General features: G+C 43.5%; 1 protein-coding gene across 4 annotated transcripts in view; it reads right to left on the bottom strand.

The window, feature by feature from the left end:
- The window catches only part of TRIM44 (tripartite motif containing 44), a 106,319-nt gene that overhangs the window by 26,822 nt on the left and 59,268 nt on the right, over window positions 1-20,229 (bottom strand). The gene's annotated exons all lie outside the window — the stretch shown is intronic.

Here is a 20,229-nt window from a genome sequence, read left to right as displayed (position 1 = left end):
ATTAAAAAAATACTTCATGAGCTAAACGAAACACTTCCTTAGGCTACATTTGGCTAATGACCCATCAGTTTACAGTCTCTGGTTCAGACTATATTTCACAATCTTTTAACCACTAATGACCCCTATATAGCCTCTGGGGGCTTCAGAATTGGAAACTCTTTGTCTAACAAATAGCATTTCTGAATATTTAATTAGTTTTCTTGTATGAATTAAATAATCAATAACTGACAAATTAGGTCAGAAGGAGGGGAAACAGCTAATAACTCTGCCCTGTCATAGTTAAATGGAAGATTTCCCATTACAACTTTTGAAATACTGTGGAAATACAGTCCACAGACTTTTATTTCTATCTTCATAGCTCCTCTGGAGATTTGAGAACCCCCATTAGAAATCACTGGAATAAACTGAACTCTCAGATCTGATGGCAAGTGATACAAAGTGAAAACTGAGAATTTGAGTCAGGCAGAACTGGACTGAATCCTAGCTCTTGAACTTACTAGTTGAGTGACCTTCAACAGATTATTTAGTTTAGTTTTTTTTTTTTACTTGTTTGCAAAATGGAAATAATCTGTGATCCACATTTCTTCCTCACCATCACTATCTAATTAAATGAAGCACCGCAGTTAACAGCCCATGTCACACCACTATAATGTTTAAAACATTACCATCTCCAAAATGAACGAACCAAAAGGCCCTGTATTGCGGCCAGGAGCCATGCTGGCATATGCACACTGACGGAGGCACGTGAACCTAGTACCTTTCATTCCACCTTTCATCCAAGGAACTCCAAATGCTTGATGACAGCCCTGAGATGTAAAGGTGGAGAGCCAGAAACTTCGGTGTTTATGGATCTTGCCGAAAGCCGTGACCTGCTTTGGGTAAGCAGATGCCAGAGGGTCTATTCCTTAGCACCTCATGTTAAATGCCAAATAAAACAACTGTATCTTTGTTACCATCGCTAACATAATTTATTAATAACTGAGCTCATCTGTATAGTGCTCTACTATTTGTAAAATTATTCAACGCACATTTATCACATGCTCCTCAGAAAGTACCAAAGGAGGCTGGTAAGGAACAAGTTAACCCCATCCTGTGAATCAACGAACGGCATCTAAGAGGTTGGAATTGTTCATAGTCACCAAATTAGCAAGATAAGGAAGGAAGTAGCTCCTGAGATTTCAAATTCCGTTTTTCTCATATACCCTGGCCTGGTCGCAGCAAATGAGAAACAAGAGGGCTATGAGGAGCCACATGTTGGTTGAGCGATCACTATTCTGTTTATCTGTGAAATGCTAACTGTATGAGAAACGGAACTTGTCTGTGATGGACACTAGATGTAGGCACTTAGGGGTATTACTTTGTCCAATTATCAAAAACTGTGTTAAGAAAGACTAAATTGTCATCTTAGATTATGCATAGTTTGCCTCTAGGGTAGCAGAGCAGAATTTCATTCAACTTTGCTTCCCTTTTCCAATTTACTCTGTTGCCCTGCCCCCTCCTTGGGGAGAAGCCCTACAAACCACACATCTCCTCGTCCACCACAACGTACCCTTCGTTACTGGTGCGGTCTGCGTGAGGTATGACCATGTAACTCAAAGGCAGCTAATTACTAGATGAGAATTAGCTGGGTTTTCTCCTGAGACTGTAACGAGGCAATATTGAATCCTGCATCAGAAAACTGCTATACAGCTGGACCCGAAGTGGTGCCAGGGCATGGCAGAATTACAAGGGAAGATGAGGGACAGAAGTAAACACAGCAGGCTGCTCTGTCACGAGGAAAGAGAAGCAGGAAGGACAGAAAGACAAAGAATGGAGCCCAAGAGTCTTAACCAGTTCCCAGCCTGTCTCCAGCAGGCATAGAAACACCTCCTTGAATTGGGTTCTGTGAACTGCCCTTTCCATGCCCCACTGTAGGTCTGAACTAGTGTGGGTGGGTTTCTGCTCCTCACCAACAGTCTCTAATAGGAAGATGTAATTACAACACAGAACAGTTGAAAGACTAGGAGGCTGTTAAAGAGAAACTAACTTTCTCTCTTTTAGATTGCAGAGAGGGAGAGAATAAATAAATGAACAAACGAATGAACAAATGAAATTTCCAAGCTGAACAGGCCCCCAAGTAAGGCCTCAATATAGGCCAAACTTATTTCTATTATGTTCACGCTCTTTTTAGAACCAGAAGAATGAATGCTGGCAAACCTCTCTTCATACTGAATAAAGCACAATGCTGACCAAGGACTTAACCAGTGACAGAGCATACAGTTTCCCCTTGTGAATGAACCGTAGCTCCAAATCCCCTTGTAATGAACAGAGCTTACTGTTGTGATGTCCATTCTCCACCTTCCCCAATCCATTTCCAGCTGCAGAGCTCTGAGCAGGTAGCTGGTTGGAATGGGTTACGATCTGTGACACTTTTCCCACCTTGTTAGGAAGAACTAGTTACTTTTTACTCTGCCTCCCATAGCACTTATCCCATTTTCTCACATGGTTCTCATAATCGTGGTATTATTCTGTGCTCACGAGTTCCATATCTCAACTGGACAAGCAAGTGCCTTGCGAGGAGGTCCGTGGCTGGTCCTTTATTTCACGGTGCCTCGCACCATGTCTGGTACACATGCGGGTGGAGGAACCAAGGCCCACTAGCTGGGCCTCATGGGAGGATTCCTGCAGACAACGATCAGGATTTAAACTTTTTCTATAACAAATCAACTAAAGTCACAACTACGCATACAAATTGGTTAATTGGTTTAACCATTTCAAGTGAGTGAGCCTGTAACTTTAAATAAAGCCTACAGTTAAAACCAAAGTGCCAATATCACATCAGGATTTAAATATCTGCCAGTTAAAAAGTATATTTCAAAACACTGCCTGGTGATGGAGATAGGAAGGTAGTTAAAAACCTCAAACTCATGGGGTGCCTGGGTGGCTCAGTGGGTTAAAGCCTCTGCCTTCGGCTCAGGTCATGGTCTCAGGGTCCTGGGACCGAGCCCGCATCGGGCTCTCTGCTCAGCGGGGAGCCTGCTTCCTCCTCTCTCTCTGCCTGCCTCTCTGCCTATTTGTGATCTCTGTCTGTCAAATAAATGAATAAATAAAAATCTTTAAAACAAAAACAACAACAACAACCTCAAACTCATTTGGTACCACTCTCATCTTTGGTGAGCTTAGACTGCACAATAAAGTCAATACTGAAAAGTCAAAGGAGCCATTTAACTGAAATGACCACATGAAAAAGGCACCTGACCCAGCATTCTGGGTGAAGTGGTTAAAATGCCAGACCCAGAGCTAGACTACATTTCCTAGAAACACAGCTTCCAGGTCAAGCAGACACTGGCTGATGGGAACTCAGCTTTGTAAATAAACTACTTCCTATGATGCACAGTGAAGAACAGTATCCTCTTTCACGGCTGCGCTTGGCCCCTGGAAAAGCTGAGGACGGGGGCTGGAAAGTCATGAACAACTGCGATGCAATGCCAGAAGTGTTCTGTTGAAGGCCATGGTGTCACTTATCACCGTATTCTCATTTCAAACAAGCAGAGCAAAGACTTAAGGAGCTAAATGGCCATCAAGGTGCTACTTCTGTTAATGGAGACTCAATTAAATGCCGTGCTGACTGAGAAGGATGGTGCCTGAGGCTACACGGGGTGCCTCTGGCTACTCCAGCCACTCTGTCAATGTTTTCGGAATCCCAGGGGAGGAGTGACTTAACTTACTCATCTTGTCACTACTGGAGAAGTTGGAACAAAGACCTATCTGGGTCCATCCGAGGCAATTCCTTCCTAATCTGCTTCCTGCAAAGGAGAGCAGAAGAGCAAGGACAGGCCATCCTGCCTGAACCAAGTGACACAAGAAAGCAAAAAGAAGAGAGGAAGATATGCCCGTGTTGTCTTTGCAATGCAGTGATCGTTAACATGTTATCCCTGCACAACAGAGAAAAGCCAAATGGCTGCCAGACTCTCACCAATCAGACAAGTTTCCCTCTTCCCAAGGGAGGGGGCAAGTAAAGGCTACGAGAGGCAGAAGTGTGCCCTTGAGAGGAAGAGTTGTCAGAAGTTTCTTTTTCTGAGGATATATGGGGGTAGGAGAAAATAAGTCTTCTCCTTGAGGAGACTCCCAGGCTGACACTGTGAAGAGGTTATCATAACGTGAGATATGCTGGAAGAAGCATATAAAGATGCCAGCATACTACAGATGCTGGAGAAACACTGTGCACAAGGCTCCATAAGTCCCATGACCTCAAGGCCCTGTGTGTCCACGGATCCCACTTTGGACATGAAAAATAAATTCTATCTCCTGTTTTGGATTCATAACAAAGCCCGGGAGAAGGAAAGGCTATGAGCAGAGGCACAGTGGAAAGGCACATAATCCAGTGAGCTGAGATTAACGTAAAACGGAGTTATCACATCTTCCTCTCCAAACCAACCTTTTGTCCCAACAGCACAGCTCCCCACAGACTGTGATCTCCTGAGACAAAGACCCTGGAGTCGTAGAGCCATAGAGGAATAGGGCTGAAAGGAACCTAAGGGGCCACATCAGACTCAGGCCTCTCGTTTTAGAAATGTTCAAATTGAAGCCCAGCAAGGCTCAGTGACTTGCCCAAGTGCACGTACGGAAGCATGGCCACACTGGGCATGGAAGCCAGGACTCCTGATTTAGCTCCAGCTTTCTCCTTTATTCCTCCAATACACCCATTCACTCCCTTCTCTCCATCTCCCTGGCCTAGGCCATGCAGTCCCCAACTATTCTCTTCTCCCCAGTGCTCCTGCTCTTACCCAGGCCTAGAACTTCAAGATCTTTCACCTGAATCACTGCAATGCTGTTTGGGCCAAGATTCTCCTCTGCATCTGAAATCACTTCACACACTGCCCCAGTAGCATCCCCTGCTCTACTGGGAGGGGGTGGACGGTTTCGCCATTACTTGTCTCCCTTCGCTGGCATGTTTCATTTCACACAGAAGTTGCTCCTTAGCCTTGGTCTCAGAATGGAGGAGAAGAGAGCAGAGTTAAAGCTAATCCACGGTGGACATGAGATAAGTGAGAAAAGGAAATGCCTGTCGTGCGTGCAAGTGCATACCCCATGCACTCCCAACACTGCCTTGCACAAAGAAGGCTCTCCACAGATCATTTTTGTTAAAGAGTAAATACATCATCTCATGAATCTTCACAGTAACCTTACTTTGGACACCACCAGCATCTTCATCTTGCAGATCAGAAAACCAAAGTCCTTTAAGTAGTAGGACTAAAGTTCTAGAGCCACTGGATGATAAAGCTGGAATTCAGACCCCAAACCTCTGATCCCAAAGCTCATGTTCTTTAACCTGTGCATCACACTGATTCCGAGAACTCTTAAAATTATGAGTTTAAAACATACATTCGGCTTTCTAATGATGTATTATCTCACTGTTGTCTTACGTCCTCATCTATTATAACCCTGACTATCGCCCACCTTTTCCTCTTGGCTGTAAGCAACTGGCATCGTATCACAAGCCTAGTCACCTGGGTGAGACTCAGGAAAAGACTTGTTTATTGACTGATGATAGCTGATTCAGGGCAAGAGCTCACCTTCTTATCTCTAGTCCCCTGGGAGCCAGAAGTCTGGCTTGCGCACACCACACCTTGACTCAGAGCTCCAGCGGCATCATCTTATTTTAAACAACTTGCAGGTCTGATGGAGACAGACCCTTTGACAAAGGGGATCACTTCCTTCTTCCCAGATGTCAGTCCGATCACTCAAAGGCAGGAAGGAGAGAAATGCCTTTAAGAAAGAGTGTTTTAAGAGAAGAAAGAGGACACAGCCAGGCCTCAGCTGGAAAAGCAGGAGTCAGAATAAAAAATCTGTTCATCTTGGGAAATATCTTGTGAGGACACATCTGACTTTGCCCTGGCTTTTCCAGACAGCAGCTTGCACCGAGGCTGGCTCAGATGGGCTGCTGTTCTCTAGTCTCCTCAGGCACGTGCACACAGCTCTGAAGCGAATGGGCATCCACGGTCAGAGGGCACCTCTGCAGCCTATTACTGGCCAAGGACAGAAAAGAGCACTGCCCAAATCTGTCCAGCAGCTCTCCTACCAGAGTCCTGAGAGCACAATTTACTCCTTTCCAAAGCTCTCCCTGCTGCAACCCTGCCCTTCTCAGAAGGCCCAAGCACAGCAGACAGGGCAAATGTGCAGCTTTAAGTGAAAACAGCCAAGAAACTAGCCTCCAACAATTAGGTTAAAACCCTGCATTAGAGCAGATGTTCATGGGAGAAATTTCATTTACTAAATTTTACTTATTAAATAATTAAAAATTTTGTTTATTTATTAATGTATGTATTTCAGTATAAGCCTACAATGGAGATTTGAGAAGGCAGTAGAAAGAGCTGGCTCTCCAGATGGCTCTGGTTCAAACCCTAGCTCTCTGCCACTTACTGGCTGTGTGACCTTGGGCCCATTATTCAATCTTCCCGTATTTAATTTTCCTCATCTGGAAAACGGGGATGGTAACAGTCTCTACCCTTAAGGGGCTATTGCAAGAACTAAATGAAATCATGACACATAACACCCTTAGGACAGTGCCTGGCACACAGTAAGCCTTCGACCCGTGTCCGCTATGATGGTCACGAACATTATTACCTAAGGAATGGTCAAGGGCTCCTGAGTCCTGGTCAGCAGGCATTTCCCAAGTCTGGAACCATGGCAAAATATTGCTCGTGCATGTCATTGGCAAGCAGTGTAACAGTCTGCTATGTGTGTTTGAGAGAAAGAAAAATCAAGCACAGACATTGCCATTCCGGAGCTCATAGGCTGTTGGCATGACAGAGCACGCACCTCATTACAAGACAGGGAAGAAAGTGCTAAGTCCACAGATGAACCATAAAAACCAAAGAGAGGCTCAAAGAAGGATTCATGGAAGAAGAGGGAACAGAGCTGGACCCTGAAGGAAAGGTAGGAATGGTACAGGTTAGAAAGCAGACTAACAGCTGAGTCTCCAAAACAGCAGAGTACTAGAGGGAAGCCAGAGAAGCCGCTGCAAATGGGGCGGCAGGGACGCTGGGCCGGAGCGCAGCCCTGGAGCCAGAATGATGGTGTGTCCGCGGGGCCCATAGGGAGGCTGACTCTTCCCTGTGCTCTTTACTTCAATTTGATTCAGTTCAGAAAGAACGAAAGGACCTACAGTGGAAGCAGGAAGGCATGATTCTCTCAGCTTCACACTTCAGAGAGACGGCCTCCTCCACGGAAACAACTCTTGGGGTTACTGTTGGTCTCCGCCATCACGCTGGCTCCAGAACCTGCTTTGGAAGGAGGTACGGTTCCCCGTACCCCCTCCCCCCCCCGCCATACTGCTTCCCCTCAACCTGAAGGTGCTAGTAGCAACAGGTTAGGCTCTTAGGATAGTCCAGTCCTTCCTCTTCACCAGCAAACCATCCCCCGTCCTTCTTTTGTGTGAACAACTATTTTACTCGGAAAGGACCTTCATTGCCGCAGGATTCATGCTACAACTGTCGACACAAGTTGCAACAACTGGAGATTTCACTGCCTTACTGGTCAGCTTCTACTGAGAAGAAACGGTTCAGAATGACAAGTGCTTATGTGGGTCGGAAGGGAAGCAAGAAGGCCCCTTCAGCGAGGTATGGGAGAAGGATGTTGGAACTACTAAGACCACATAAAGGCTGACTGGCCAGGGGCAGAAAGACAGCAGAGAACGAGTCTCTGAAAGGAGTCCTAACTGCCGGAGGTGTCAACAAACAGTGTTTGAGACAAGAGGGTCAGTTCCTTTCAGTCAATTTGTTAACTACAAAGGAGGAGGCTTGCCCATTCCAAAGAGCATTAAGGTTAGATCTGGTTGGAGAAATGATAGGGTTACTCATTCATTTAAACATGGGCGTGTTCAGAGAAACAAAACAAGACTGAACATAATCAAGAGAAGATTTTCCCATCATTAGGGTAGCCCTGTGTAAGGGCTTGAGGAGTTGGTTCTAAGCAAAAAGTATGATGCATAAGCATTATTTTGATAGTCATTTGGGAACCTTCTAGCTTGGGCAAAGTGTTCTTTAGGCCAGGTTTTGAGGATGAATGAAAGGGCCTAGGCTTAAGGATGTTAACATCGCCAGAAGAGTCTCTGGCAAGCCTTATGGGTACAAAGCTCCAGAGCAGCACTGAAGAAAAGGATTCATGTAAGTCCCCTACCAGTGCTGCCCTTGAGCAGCTCAGGCTCTCAAAGTCACACACAAGCTTTCTCTTCCATGTCTTTTCAAAGAGTGCATATACATCTGCTCCTTTCTTCTCCACCCGCTCCTCCGACTCTGAATCCTATGACCTTCTTGTCCTCACTCTGCGCAGTTTTGTGGATAACAAAAGCAGACCCACAAAAAACAGCTGAAGGTAAACGACCTGAAAAGGTGACAAACTCAGAAGGCTCTTAAGTGACTCTATTCCAAACCAGGGTTCCCTCCACAACTCAGAAAATGGATTTTGCAGAGCTATTTGTTCATTCAAGAAAAGCACTGTGTGCCTACGATGTTCCAGGCACTGAGAATATAGTGGCGAAAAAAGCAAAGCCTTTACCCTCATGACACTTATTTTCTAGTGAGGAAGAAAGAAAATACTATGTTAAATACACAATATATTTTCATGTAGTAAAAATCAAAGTGTATGCAGAGAATCAAAACAGGGTAAGGAACAGAGATCTAAAAAGGTAGTGTTTTGGCAAAGGCTATGTCTGACGATCTGGGGATGAACATGTGGGCAGAAGGGAACACAAGCATGGAGGCCCTGAGTCAGAAGGAACAGCACACCTGTTTAAGGAAGGGTAAGAATGCAGTGCGGCTAAAGTGACAACGGGGTGAGCGGCAGGTATGTGGGGAGGGAGAGGCCATATCTTGTACTTTACAAGCTCCCTTTCCCTCGGGTTACTCTGAAGGAAATTCCAGACACGACAGCACTCATATTGGAGCAGTCTGAATGTATAAGTTCTATGATCTTTGTATCCTAAAAGGTCTCTCGGATCTATGTGAAGAATGCAACGTGGGGAGGATGGAGAGTGAAAAAGGGCAGCGATGGGGGAAAGCAGGAAGATTCTAGGGGAGTAAGTATATGATTGGACCAGGATGGTGGGGGAGTGGTGGTGAAAAGTCCTTGGATTTGATGTATATTTGGGGGCAGATCTGACAGGATTTGCTGATTAATTGGACATGGAATGTGAAGAGCAAGATATTGAATACTGATATTGAGACATGATGAAACCATTTACCGAGAAGGTGAAGTCAAGTGCAGAATCACACTAGAAAGGGAGGAGAGAACAAGAGTTATGTTCTGAACCAAAGGAGCTGTGAGAACAAACGTGGAGAACGTAAACAAGAAGGCCTTACTTCAAATGGGGCGAACTCTCACCACTTCCAGCTCTAGCTGAGAGACCACAGACAAGTCACCTACTCTCATCCAATCTGCTCATTATGTAATAGGAGGATAGCAAAACCATCTCTCCGTCATTAGAATAAGGAAATGAGATTTCTGTGTGCACCTGATAAGTTCTAAAGTGCTAAATCAAGGTCAATCTTCTTGTTTCCTTCATTACTGCTGGTAAACGTTCATTCATTCATCTTAAAACATTTTTTTTTTACTTATTTAAATGAATAAATGAACCTCAAGATGGAATACAATTATGTTTTTAACAAATACCATTATAAAAAGACTTCATATCATTCAATCCTGTTTCACTTGTTTGGTGCTTTAAACTTCTGAAGGGCACAGAGCATCATTTCCATTTCTTATTTGTATTTCTCACATACTACCATTCACATATATTATCTCACTTGGTCCTTAATACAGACAGAGTGGGCACCACTGCCCCTAGATGACTGATGAGGAAATTGAGGGACAGAGAGTTCTACTAAAGGCCTGACATCTTGGTTTCACTGCCTTCCTCTCTTGGCCTTTATTTTTCTTTAAGGATTTATTTATTTATTTTGAGAGACAGTGAGAGAGAACATGAGCGGGGTAGAGGGAGAGAGAATCCCAAGCAGACTCTGTCCTGAGCATGGAGCCTGACACGGGGTTCAATCTCACAACACTGAGATCATGACCTGAGTCAGACGCTTAAACAACTGAGCCACCCAGGTGCTCCTCTCAGCCTTTAAATAAAAAATACTGTGATCCTGGTGTATAATCCATTTGGCATTATTGCTTGATCATATCAAGAAAATTTCTGAAATAGAATGCTGAACACTTCCATAATCATTAGTGAAACAAATCGCACTACCCTTGGATACAGCACTTAACAGTTGGCAAAATACTCATGTATTTTCTTAGTTCCTTCAAACCTGTGATGAGCATATGATTGCTACTGGATGTGAGGGTCTGTTCGTACTAGGCAATGTGCTGGGTGCTTGGTATACATTGGAACCACAACATTCTGTTAAAAAGTGAAAGGAGTTACATTAAGATGAAAACAAAAAACTTACTTATGATGGATATCTTACTTTTAATGAAATTATGGACATCCAAGTTGTTCTTTTTTCCCCATGTCAATGAAAAAATATATCCCAGTGACCCTTTCTAGGCTTTTCTCAGGAACATTTATCAGCTTCAATTGTTTGTACACCTGGTAACTCCACTTCCAACTATACTGGAAATAAATTATATCAATAATAATAGTTCAAAAGTCCCAGTTATTTGAAGTACAATGAGGGGGAGAGTTCAGCCTGAAAGGTGTGGACTCCTAATATTTTGTCTTACACATCTTAGACCCTCTTTCTGGGTAGCAAATTTTTAGCAGCAGGTCTCCACATATAGTGGAGAAGGAATACATTCCTCCAGTTGAGGAACACTGCTACTAGAGTATACTTATGTGACAGGGGTTTAAAGAGTCTTATAAGCAATAATTTTGGGAATGCTGGGCTAAACAAAGAGACAGTTCTCATTATCAGAAGCCTTCTCAAACTCTCCATTATACCACGGTACTTGTGAAAGTCCAAGAGGTGGGTCAGCCAACAGCATGTGCCACAATTACTGGACAATGGAACCCTAGTTTAGAAGGGTAACTCAACAATTCAAATAATTAGTGTTCAGTCTACTACAGTGTGGGAAGCCTCACAATGGGGGATTTCCATTTATAACCACACGGGACATGCATTTTTTTAAAGCAGGTTGCTGATTCTTCAAGCTTGCAGAGAGTTGAGTAGACAGAACAGATGTATGCCCCTGACATGTGGAAGAGAAACCAATCGCTATATGTAAACAAGGACTGTTTTTGGTTTTGACTTCCACTATAGCTCCAATAGCTAGAACCGCCTGGTTACTTGGTAAAATCTGTTAAATAAATGGATAAACGGATGAAACTTCCAGAAAGGAAAGAAGGTTATGCTGATTTCAGTAAGACTGGCCACACTGTTCTTCTATCTTCAATGATTTCAATTTCCATATCCAGACTTCTAGACAGTGCTTAATTTATTTTCTTAGAACAAAAGACTGAGAATTATTCCAACAGCCTTTTGCATCATGACCCTGTATTAATCTAATAAGAGAAAGGTTACACTGCTCTTTGTTGATGAACAGCACATTAATGAGATCTCCTTGAAATAATCCCACCTCTATTATGCAGACAAAATTACATTTTCCAGCATAACTATTGTGTCAATCGAACTCCCAAATTTTGATATTAATTGTTTCACTTGCAAAGGCAACATCAGCTTACTAGAGTTTGTTAAACCTCTGGAAAATTGAGGGGAAACTCATAGTTTTAAGTAGTGATTATCAGCCTATACTTCTCTTTTATTCTACCTTATGCATATTTTCCTTCCAGCCAGAAGCACCAGGCAAGTTTTATTTCCTATAATTGGTTTTAAGAGGGAAAACAGTAAGTTTCTTTAAAATGTGTTTTTAGATTACACACCAACTTACATTTCTCAGTCCTTACTTGAGACTCTAGGATATAACCTCTGAGGACTTTGTTGAAAACTATTTCTGGTACACCTGGGTGGCTCAGTCGGTTAAGCATCTGCCTTTGGGTTCAGGTCATGATCCCAGGGTCCTGGGATCGAGCCCCAGGCTGGGCTCTTTGTTCAGTAGGAAGCCTGCTTCTCCCTCTCCCTCTGCCTGCCGCTCCCTCTGCTTGTGCTGTCAAATGAATAAATAGAATCTGTAAATTGTTTATATCTACTTAAGTCTGATTTTATTCTAGATTGGGATCATGACTTCCCTATAGAGTAATACAGGTTTTATTTTATAAACAGAAATCCATAGGACAATAGGATTCAATACAGTGACTCATTAGCTCTGTGACCTTGAACAAGGTACTAATATATCAAAGTCAGATATGAGAATAATAAATACCTTCGTATTAGGCTGCTGTAAGGATTAAATGAGGTGGATAATCCATGTGGAACACTTAGCTTACTTTCTTTTTTTTTTAAAGATTTATTTATTTATCTGTCAGGGGAGAGGGAGAGAGAGCACAAGCAAGGGCAACAGCAGGCAGAGAGAGAAACATGCTCCTCACTGAGCAGGGAGCCCGATGTGGGACTCCCAGGACCCTGGGATCATGACCTGACCTGAAGGCAGATGCTTAACTGACTGAGCCACCCAGGCATCCCTAGCTTACTTCCAGTATTAGAGTGTCTGAGGGCTTACAGAGTATCAGCCACAACAGTCAAGGGCCTCAACAAGCGCTCCGTCTCTACGAGTAGTCCTTCTCCCTCTCTAATAAGCCAATCTCCCTCACTCCATCCACAGAAGCAGAAGCTCCAAACAGGCTTGCTTTCTCCCCGGCATGAACTCTTCCCACAGAGCTCAGATGGCACTTCCGGATTGCTCCTGGCTGGGTGACACCGTTTAGGGCAGTCATTCCTCTGACTCTCCTGCACTTCGGTGTAACATTCTTCTTTCCTCATCTGGTTCCTTTAAGAGTCTTGGTTGGCTGGGGACTTGACCCTTCTTTTCAGTTTATCAAGAATTCCCAACCAGAGGGGGTGAGTGCTGAATTCTAGGGGCCACGCTGGGCTGGAGCATCTGTGCCTGGCCTTTTCAACTATGCAGCTTGCCAGTAATTGCTAACTTTTTCCTCCTGAAACAATTATCCCCCCCATTTCTCTCCCTGCCCCCACCCCACCCCCTAGTTAATTATCAGTTCTGGAATTAAACATGCTTGCCTCTCCTGCCGTTGCCATGACAACAGTTGGCCTGCACCTGCCACTGGGTGAACAGTGGCTCTTTTAGAAGAGGCGATGGCAGCTACTGGCTCCACAAAAGCCAGAGAGTAAACTCATGTTTACCTGTCTGGGGAGAGAAGTTCTGGTTCGTTCCACCTCTGGCATTTTCCTGGCAAGCTCCATCTCAACTTCTGGCTCAAGCAAACTGTTTTTTTGCCATTCAACAAGGAAAATGAAAAGAATTCCTGATAAAAATGCCACATCCCTGTTGGCTTGTCACTTACTCCTAGCCAAGATGTTGGAAGATACGAATCTTGTATCTCCTGAGAAAGGCAGTATAGTGCAATGGTTGAAAGCACAGAATTTTAAGCCTGAGAGATCTGGGTTCTAATCCTGATGAACTCACTTTCTGACTGTGTGACCATGGCTTAATCATATAACCTCCTGTAATGTGAATTTCCTATCTGTAAAAAGAAGAACAGAATCACTATAGCTCATGGAGTGGTTTTCAAGCTCCGAGGACTCCATGTAGGTCTAGTTCCTATAAGCAGGCAGCACCACCGCATCTGAGCCGCCGTAAGGTCAGGGCAAAGCCAGCAGCATGGTCAGCTGTCAGTGGTCCCAGTCTGAGGGGCAGCCCCTGCGGTCCGGGGTGCCACAGCATGTGGCCCCATTGCTTCTAGACCAAGAAGTGCTGAGCAGCCAGGGACAGCTGACAGATGTTTCTCTCCCGACCTTCACCACAACTCTCACAGCTCCTCCTTCTCTGGGCTGTGTTCCTCGTGCTCAATCTCACTTTCCTTTAAATAGAATTGATGGAACCAGAGGGGAAGGAGACATGTACTCACCAAGGATACAAAATGCTTTTCCGTTTTACAACCACACTGCAACCTACGGGGAGCAATTGGTAGTGGTGCTGGGGGTGTGGAGGATGAGGCATTTATATAAGAAAGTGCTTTTCTTTCCTGAAACCCGTGCCTGTGGATAAGAAAGTATTTCTTTTATGAATGTACAACCACTCATAGTTAGGTCTTAGGTCCAAACAAGCACAGGCACATACATGAATACTGGTCCTTGGCAAAGATCTCACCATGTAGGCTACCCAAGTTTTATCTCAGCCTTCAGTCATATCTCTTAATGTTTTGAAGCTACCTTCCTGGAGTTCTAGTTTTAAAGAAACCTAAACTTGTGACTCTAAACTTGTGACTCTAAACTTCACATCATCTTTAAAAGAGAAAACAAACAAACAAGCCAAAATACAGAAACACACCAGTTTCTGCTCCCAGCATCTGTTACAGATGCCTGCTATGGGTTTCTGGGTATAGAGGCGAAAGCAGTTCAGCCACATGGAGCTACAAAAAAAGGCAAGGACCCTTGGAAGCTGTTTGGAAAATGCAATTATTGACCTCTTGCCTGCCACTCACTGGGAGGAAGTGCGAAGATGCTAGAGACCAGCAGGTTTTTCCTAAAATGACAAAGATACCACTGACAACAATTTCACTGTGGCTGCCACAGTTGAGGCGGCATAAGCAATGACATCAAATTTAGTTATTCTTAAAACACAGACTGGAGTTTTAGGACTACCTAAAACTGATTCTGTTTAGGAATTTAGGACTTTAGCCAGTCCAGAATGGCTACGAAGACAAACAAGGAAGGAGAGAACTCAGCTCCAGCCAGACTCTTCAGCACCAGATCTAATTCCGGGACAAAAGTAACATTGATTTAATTCTTAAACTAGCTTTTAAAAAATACCTTTGGTCTTAAATCTATTTGGAAAATGTTGAGGCTTTAGGATTCCTTTTCTCTATTAATTTGGAAGGAACTAGATAACTACTTGCCAAACCTGATTTTAAATTTGAGGGAGGCAGGAGCTGTCAAAATAGGGGTATAAGATACAAATCAAACAGTTTCCCTCTTCAGCTGCTTTAACTCAGTTGCTTGTTTTTCCATATAAAAAAAGAAACCCCAAAGGAGAACACTTTCAATGCTTCACAGCATATTTGTCCGTTAAGTGTAACAGGATGTGCTATTTTGGTGGGGAAACTGAGGCACAAAGAAAGCAGACAATTCACCCACAACAATCACAAGATGTAACTACGCAATAGACCAGTAAGATTGAGGATTCTGTCTGCTTCTTCTGAAGAAAGGACAAAGGGGTAGTACAAACCTTCTGGCACCTCAGCATAGCACGTGAGACCCTCCTCAAGGTGGACTCAACCATCTTTCAGTCTCCTCTCCTGCCATAGCACAAGCACGCAGGGGCTCACCATTCCCCACACAGCACAGGTGTTCTTCCTCTGAGCTTTTAGGCTTGCTGGTCCCTCTGCTTGGGTGCCCTTCCTACTGCTTCCAACCGGAAAAGCCTCCTCCTCCCTGCTCTTCAGGGTCCACCACACCAGGACGTTGTACCCTACTCCACCTCCGAAGTACTCATTCCAGAGCACTCTCCCAATTAAGAGGCCACATGACTGAGTCAGAGATGTGAGTTTGAACATGCATTCTACCACTTATTTGCTGTGCCACCTCCTGCATATATAACCTCTCTGCAACACTAGGTAACATATTGAGCACCTATTAGGGCTTGCAAAATGATATTCACGCCCCTTCTACTGGGCCTTCTCTTCTCCTTTCCTTTTTAGCATTATAAAGCCAGAGAAGGCAGGCAGATGTTGGAGAACAGGCTGCTCCTAGCTAGCATCTCTAGTGTGAGACAGATGGACACAAACTAGAGGCACCTTGGCAGAATTTTCCAGCTGTAAACGGATTCTCTGGTTATACATCAAAATGCACAAAATAAAATAAAGTGACTATCATAAATTTCTGAAAAGCAATTACTTTAGCAAAGGATGCTTGCTTTTATTGTAGATAGGTGACAAAATGCATAACATAATCTTATCCCTTGTCTAGATGAGAAGAGGATAAACAACTGACATTAGCAGGGGTAAACAAAGTCAGCCCAGGTTCTGAAACAGGGAAATGTGATCAGGAGATTCTGTATGCTGAAGGCCAACTTAGATGCTGGAATCTCACTTCTATATAATAAATAGCCCTGACATTTCCATTCCATGCCACAAGTATCAGAGCCATGTTCTTTGGCTTCTAGCTAGGACTTCTGAAATGAAGACAATGCAAAAACCAAACCAGGAATTTGCAATCAGAAAACAAAAGAAACCTAAGTGTATCATTGACTTAGTTCCTTTTATGTTTCCAAACTAAATTGTCAAGAAGAGAAACAGTGGTATCTAAGAACACATGGTTATTATTTGGTGGGGGGCAGGAGAGTACCTAGTATAGAGCCCCAAGAAAATTTTTTAAAGAAACAAAATTGAGAAGATTTTTAAAAAATCTACTAAATTACAGAATCACAGGCAGATTCCTTCCACTCCATAAGTGATCTAAGACTATTCCTTCACACAATGTTAGCCAAAAAAACTGGGTGGGGAGCAGGGGAAAGAAAGCCTAGTGTTCACAGAGAAATAAAAACAGCTTACAAAGAGGCAATGAGGTTGAATGACTAGCCCAAGGTCACACAGTCAGTCTCAGGCAGACCAGGAATAGATGGTAGGTCTGTTGACTCTCCTCGAGCTCCTACTCCTTCAGAACTCAGGGCCTGTTTGATCACAGACTCAGCATGGGTCAGATTCACACTGATCTCAGCAGGAGCTTTCTGCCTGAATAAAAGCCAGCTCTGAAGATAAAAAAAATTCTACAGAAGTCCCAAATATGGTTGTTACTATTAAAAAGCCATCTTCTTCTAAGTTAAAAAAAAAAAAGGCACAGAAAATCTCAATAGCAAATCAAGATTTCATATTGATCTTGCTCCTTTTTCCTCTGAGCACAAGAGTTTCAGGGTCCTTCCCTCTCTGACTTCCTCCCACTACAAAACAGCTCTGAGGCAGAAGATCCTACACCACCCCCTCTCTTCGAATATGTATTATTTCTCAGCAGGCTCCGGCAGGAGTTGAGGAGCCAATCTGTGAGGGAGTGAACACAAGATCTCCCATAATAGCACAGAGAAGACAGAAAATTGCTGCCAAAAGTGTAAATTGCTTTTTTTTTTTTTTTTTTTGCTTGGAAAAAAAAAAAATATCACTCTGGGCTTCAAAGACAGCCTCTTAAAAGATGACTCCATGGTGGTTAATATCCATGTTCTACACATGAGGATTTCTGTTTATCCATGCCCTCCAAGAATCCCTACTGTCTATGTAACTGTAGCATGGATTTGAAGAGTAAATCACCAAACACAGGGACAACAGGCAGGGAATTCTGCAGGGTCAAAGGAAGGCTTGGCTGTCCACTCCCCAGGGAGTCTGAAAGTACTCCTTTTGCTGCTGACCCTGAAACGGTGCTGTGTGATGGTGAGATGAAGAACTAACCCTTTATAGTGACAGAGGCTAAGGAGAGGAGCTGTACCCTTGCAGAAAACAGAGGCCCTAGCAATTCAATGTCAAAGCAAGTAAGACCTCGACCAGGTTAGAGGAATAAAAGCAAAGCGATTCTCTGAGGAGTTATGTGTGAATCCTCCTGGCTTTCCTTCCGGATTGCGGAGAGAAATGTGCCAGCGGATGAGGGCAGGTAAAGGCAGATAGTCCCAATGGTGGTGGAGAGCATGAACCCTGAAGCCAGAGGAAATTCAACTCCTAGCTCTGCTACTTACTGGCTCTGGAATCTAGAGCAAGTTCATCTTTCTGAGCATTAATTTCCTCATTTTACAAGTGGGATGAGGACTATATCATAAACTTTACATGAGGATTAAATGAGAAGAGATATAAAACACTGTACATAGTAAACCTTCAATAAATGATAGCTCTGATTATTGTTATTAATTAGCAGGGCAACTACACAATAAAATTCAGGACAGGAACAGACATGATGAACAGCACAATATTGGGATGCTTCAGTCAAATGGTTGGGGAGTCAGAACCAAGAGGAGGAAAGAAGGCAGGGAGCCTGGCAGGAAGGGAGGACACAAGTTCTGCTCTGGAGAAATACGCCTCCATAGCACAGGGATTTATTTCCTTTTGTTCTTTCCTTCCTTCTTGTGTGGAGTGGCTGGAACCCAGGCTCCCTGGACTTCCGGACAGATGGGGGACAAACAGCTGAATGGAAAGAATGTCAGCAAGGGAGACATGGGTGTAATAATCTGTAAGACCTGGACACAGAGTCTCCAGATTCACTCTTCCATCCTCTGCACAGGCACACCCACACTTCCCTTCTATCTCCCTTACACATCAAACTCTCATTCAGTACTGTCAGCAATAAAGAAGCCTCTGGAACAAAACTCTGTTTGGCTTATTGAAATGGTAAAACGTATAACATAAATGAGAGAATTTCAGATCAAAGGCAATCTGCCCTGAAGTGTTAATTGGAATTAACTGAGCCAAATGGCAGTTCAACACAAACCGAATGGAACCAACAAATATAAATTTAAAGTTTAGAAAGAAAATTTGACTCCGTTTTCTTCTTTCTGTCAAATTAGAACATGTTCTTTATTGTACCAAAGGGCCTATTATACCAAAAAAGGGGTCTTTCATTGTACCAAAAGAGGGTTCTATCAACGCCCAGTCCAACAGATTCCCTGCTGACATCCATGATAGCCTAGCTCAAAGGAGACAGCTTGACATCTTGGTTGCTAGTAAAGAAACTATGCTTCACAATTGCCTTGTCAAAATGACATGAAGGTATCTGCAATTAAACTTAAAACCAGCATCTTACACTAAATAGTATCTTTAAAGCAGGCTAATCTCTTCATAAGGTCCATGTATTCTTCTACTCAATGTGACTCTGACATGTAACCATGAAGACAAATGGCTGTGTTCATTCCAGTCAGGTTCCTCCAAGCCACATAATATCTGCTAAGATGTCTGCATTACATTGGTCTTGTCTGAATGCTCTTTCTGGGGAATAAGAAGGTCTAGGGCTCTGCCAGGCCTGGATTTGAAGGAGCTAGATAGAACTAGTTTAGAGAGTAGGAGAGTGCCAAGGAGATAATTTAGAGTCTGTGGAAACCAAAGGTCTGTGCAAAACGACAAAAACCTGGTCAAGAACTAGAAAAGATGTGGATTTAGGCTCCCATCATCACTACTTTAGTTTAACCAGTCTCCCACACTCTGGTGTTGATCTAACTTCCAATTAAGGCAGGCAGGGGAGATGTCTAAAATGCAAATTTACTCCAGTTAAGGCAAGGGAGACTTCTAAAATGCAGATCTACTCTAGTTAATTCCAGTTTACCATGCTTTCATGCTTTCCCACTGCCTCAAGACAGAGCTTAAACACCTTAGAAGGCCTATAAATCCTTAAAGGTTCTAGATTGTTTTCTTCCTCAACTCTCGTCTAGAGCTTTTGCACAAGTTGTTCTTGACCCAGAACAACACTAGCCCTGCTCCTCCTTTGCCTGCCTTCTCATCTTTCAGATCCCTGTTTATATATGACCTTTTCTGGTAAGCCTTCCCTTATTCTCCAAGACTGACTTGGGAGCCTTCCTAAAGCAACCTAAACTTCCCCTAGTCATAGCACCTGTCCCACAGCATAAGGGCCTGGTGATATGCTTGTTTCTCCCACAGGGACATGAACAATGTTTGTCTTAGTTATTACTATATACCCAGTGAATAACACAGTGCCTGAAGCATAGTAAGTCATAAGAAAAGAAAGGGAGGGAGTGGAGGGAAGGAGAGAGGGAGGAAAGAAATGAACTGCAGCTCAGAGGGAGCCTGTTCTGAGAATGGCTGGAAGGTGAATTTGAAGAAATTTCCTGAGGGTTTGTGGTTCTAATGCAGGGTGCCTGTGGCTTTAGCCACAGTAGACAGGAGATAAATCTAGGCTGAGAACCACAGTTCCCAAGGGAGAGAAGCACCAGGAGATGCAGATGTGGGATAATGTTTGGCACTAAGAAACCGGCAGAGGATGTGGGGACGGAGAAGAAAAAAAGAAGAAACTTTGTTGGTTTATAAATAAAACCAAAGGAAGACTGAATTTTGGTTCCAGTAAGATAACTTTGGACAATTCCTGTACCTTCTTTCAATGAAAAATTTGAACTAGATGAGTGATTTTCAAACTGAGTTCTCTGGAACCCTAGGTTTCTGCAGAACACCATTCTGCAGAATTTATTGAA

The sequence above is a fragment of the Mustela erminea genome, chromosome 9 (assembly GCF_009829155.1).
Source record: "Mustela erminea isolate mMusErm1 chromosome 9, mMusErm1.Pri, whole genome shotgun sequence".
Lineage (NCBI taxonomy): Eukaryota > Metazoa > Chordata > Mammalia > Carnivora > Mustelidae > Mustela > Mustela erminea.
Note: the sequence above shows the minus strand (reverse complement) of the source record. Positions and strands in the feature narration are given on the sequence as shown.